The sequence below is a fragment of the Carya illinoinensis genome, chromosome 8 (assembly GCF_018687715.1).
Source record: "Carya illinoinensis cultivar Pawnee chromosome 8, C.illinoinensisPawnee_v1, whole genome shotgun sequence".
Taxonomy (NCBI): Eukaryota; Viridiplantae; Streptophyta; class Magnoliopsida; order Fagales; family Juglandaceae; genus Carya; species Carya illinoinensis.
Window position 1 is genome coordinate 37111886 of NC_056759.1, and position 4038 is coordinate 37115923.

The following is a 4038-nucleotide window of genomic DNA, read 5'->3' on the forward strand; positions in this document are numbered from 1 at the left end:
GATAAAGGGTGTGGCCTAAACTCCCCCCCCCCCCCCCCCCCCCTCTTTCTGAAATTGTGCAGAAGATATAAATGATTTTTCCTCAGACCATGCTTCCCATTGTTACTGAATATCTTGATTTTGTACTTTTAACCTATCATAACCCTACCCATAAGACTTGTACTAAGAGGCTTTTTACGTTTCAGGGGCATTCCAAATGCAATTTCTTCATATGGGTAGATGATTATAAAAAAAAAAGACAAAATGAACTTCCAAAAAAATTGGATGTGATTCAGAAAAAAGAGGATAGAGTCTTAAAAAGGGAGTTTGAGGTTCAGAAAAAGGAGGAATGAAGTATTGAGAAATGAGTATCAGCTTCAAAAAAGGGAGGATGGGCTGATAAAAATGAAAACTGATGACCACATGGAGCATTGGATTTCATGGATACAAATATCTTCTCTGAAAGCTGAATGGGATCTTAGTCTTCAAAAGAGAGTTTGAAGTTCAGAAAATGGTGTGGAGATTGACTACGATAGTCATTTACAACTTATTTGGCAACATTAAGGGGGATTTCTCAAAAGAGCCTTCTGCCATAATATAGGATTCGGAACCAAGAGTTGTGGTGAATAAATGTAAAGGCATGAGAATGCTTGGTTGTAAACATTACTCTCTTGGTTGTAAATATTCTGTACTTGAGAATGAATAATCAGTTTCAATTTTGCATTTTATCTTCATGTGGCAGCTTTGCAAAGTGGCATTTTTATCTTTCCTTAGATGAATATGTCCAGTTTTGATTTGTATCCATCAAAATGGTAAGTGCGTGGTGAATTGCCCTTAGTTAAAAAAAAGCCACTAACGAAGCAACTACCTATCATTCATTTATTATAGAAAATTGTAGGAAATGGTAAACTGATTCCATCACAAAAAAAATATTACACTAAAGATAGTACTCAAAATGGTAAACTCATTCCACCACAAAAAAAAATTACACATCAGCATTACACGAAAGGATCACAAGAAAGCATTTCATCACAAATAATATTGTATCGAATACTTATTACAAGATAAGATTCCATCACAAATAACATTGTGTCAGAATACTTATTACAAGAGAGCATTCCATCACAAAGAATTACACGCATCAGAACTTGTTCACTTGTTCATACACTACACAAAAGATCACAATTTGTTTGTACTAGGTTGAGTCCCTTCTATTCTGTGTCCACCATGCATATCAGTAGGGGCCTCTTTGTATTGTGATTCACTTCCTATGGAAGTCTGCACAAAAGACATGCATTTCATTAGTAAGGCATTTGATCAAAACATGGTAAAAACAATTTTGCAGACAAACAATTTTACAAAGCTCAATGAAGCACAAGTGAAGCAAGGCTGCAACACCCAGCAAATTATTTGAGAAAAATTCAAAATCAAATGAAGCTAAAAAATGAGTAATATGTTTGCATATTAGATTGTCAAGTGGAAAATGAACAGGAAAAAAACAAAAGAGTAAAGACATGGAAACACACAAAACATTTTATAAACTAGATGAGTCTACTTGTGATGAGTCTATGAGACAAAACGCGAATTTGGTAACCAGATATATATAGTCTTTTCAGAATTGCTCTTTCCTATGCAAAATAACCAAAGTTTGAGGGAACTTTGGTTATGCAGGGAAATCCTACAGAGTTAACTTTATTATCAAATCTAGTATAAGAAAATCTATCAGAGAAAGTGATGTAAAACCTCCCCTGACATTCTTCAGTGTAATTTCTACAATATAAATAGGAACCTGTAAAAGAATAATGTAAGTATTCCAAGTTCTTTGTAACATGAGTGCTCAAATTTGAAGTCTATACAAGACAAAACATACACAATATCATTTACCAATTACAATTGTAGCATTCTTGATTCACTAATGTTTGCCTAGAAACTTTTCTTCTAAAGTTACTTGCAAAATAGAACTACTTTCCTGCTACAGTAGATTGCCAATCATACAATGTTAGAGGATATAAAGTCAGATCAATGAGAAATACAAATATCTAAAAAGAAGGCTTTAAGTCAAAAAAGGAAAAAAGAAATGTAAAAGAAAAGAAATGATGACAAGTAAAAAAAAGTTACCGCTAATGAATTTGTGTCATGCACTTCTTAAGCTAACATTTGCATGTTAGCTTGTGACAGCAAACACAAGTATTACAGTCTGATGAGAACCTTAGAAAGCTGAACAGGGCCACTACTTCTATCATCCTGTTGTTTCTATAGACGGCTCCCATTGCCCAGAGAAACCCAACCAAGCAACAACATCCAGGCAAGTCAATCAAGCACCAACCATCATCATGCCACAGACCCCAGCTCCAATTTCAAAGAGCTAATCAATAAAACAGGCTGAAAGTATTATAAGCACCTCAAATATTGTGAATGCCATGATAAATTGTCAGATGCGTTTAGCTTCCTAGATGCACAAGTACATGGAACATTCACAGCTTTTGCATGCAAGAACTCGAATTGTATTGAAAAAAATTTCAAAGAACTCGCCCACAACACCCATGCACTAGCCAGTTTATATTAACCCATCAACACCCAAAGAGCACGCATTAGCCCCATATTGCTTACAAATTAATAGAAGAGTCTTTAAACCCTTAAATTGGCTCTTTAAACCACTTGATCATCTCACATTTCCAGGCATTTATAAACATTTCCCACTACCATATGGAAAATAATGTCTCAGCTGGTGTCCTAAATCTATGCCAGTGAGTAGAAAATACACAGACAGGGATTCTATGATAACATGGTAGATTAAAAGCACAAAAAAAACAAAACAAATTAAACTCATTTCTTTCGTAAGCATTGTGATAAACAAGAAGGAAAGAATACCATATTATCTCAACGAATATAAAAATAAAAAACCAAAAGGATGAAAATCCCCAAGCTATCATTATTGAAGAGCGCCAAATTATGCAGCACTCAACTGAAGTATCAAACGGTAAAATACAAAAGCAAAGAAAATCAACAGTACATAACTCAAATCATTTAAAGAGGTTGTTATGCATAAATATACTAGAGAGACCAATGAATCTCCAGAAAAATAACAGGAAGTTTTAATGAAAAACTACCCGTGTTTGGGAGCCAAGAAAAGAAGGGAAAATGAGAACTTGAAAACGGAGATGGAGTTGGAGTATCAAATACGATTTAAAATAAAGGATTTAAATATGTTAGAGAGAGAAATCGAGAAAGCGCTATACCTGAAATTGCAGTTCAAAATTGGGGATCGAACAACGAAGATAAGAAACTCGGATAAAGGGAGATTAGGGTATTGAAGTAAAGTAGAGGCGAAGAAATCGAGGGCAAAGAGTTAGAGAGAGTTGAGGGTGAGACAGGAGAACCATTCTCATATCCATTTCTTTCTTCGTGTTCGCGAAAGTACCGAAGAGCCTGGTTTGTGTGGAATGAGTTTGCAGGGAAGGGTGGCGCTGGGCAGACGAATGAGCTTCAGGGGTGGTGCTGAATAGAGAGACGGTGTCGCCGGGTGGCTCTGGGCAGAGGAAGGTGACGAGACGAGGGCGAGGGAGGATGTATTTTGCTGGGGAAATTTCAAATGGGGAAAGAGAAAATGAACCGAGGTCAAAACGACGTTTTTTTTTTTTAAAAAGAACAATTTTAGGAAGAAGCCACGTAGTGAGTGCATTGTGTGCACTGCTACAGTGGCTTCTCTGTAGCTTTACTCTAAATGAAAAAGACCCACCAAACTAAGTGCGTTTTGATTTGATATTTCACTGTCACAAGTCGTTGGCGTCCATCGGTGGGATCGTTGTGGATGTCATGCTATTTGACAGATATTACTACCATGAACGAAGTATTCACACTTTCAAAAAAATATATATACATTCACATCTCTATTCTTTTCATGATTAATTTAAATATATATATATATATATATTTTTTATTTTTGTTAATAAGTATTGTTCATATGAACTGATTACGATTTCGATTTAAATAGGATAAGATTTTCTTCAAACTGGATTGAGGAAAAATTATTCGAATTAATATAAATAAAATGATTAT

The 4038-nt window shown here is 35.2% G+C and overlaps 1 long non-coding RNA gene across 3 annotated transcripts; it reads right to left on the minus strand.

Annotated features, from left to right (window-relative positions):
- Positions 1 to 956: 956 nt before the first annotated feature.
- LOC122318509 lies at positions 957 to 3704 on the minus strand. 3 transcript variants are annotated; one of them, XR_006244851.1, is made up of 3 exons: positions 3219 to 3704; positions 2098 to 2344; positions 957 to 1257 (listed from the first exon to the last, which is right to left on the minus strand). It is a non-coding gene; the product is annotated as an uncharacterized LOC122318509 (long non-coding RNA). The 3 variants fall into 3 exon arrangements; XR_006244852.1 differs by having other exon boundaries at positions 2098 to 2361; XR_006244850.1 differs by having other exon boundaries at positions 2098 to 3704.
- Between the last annotated feature and the right edge of the window lie 334 nt (positions 3705 to 4038).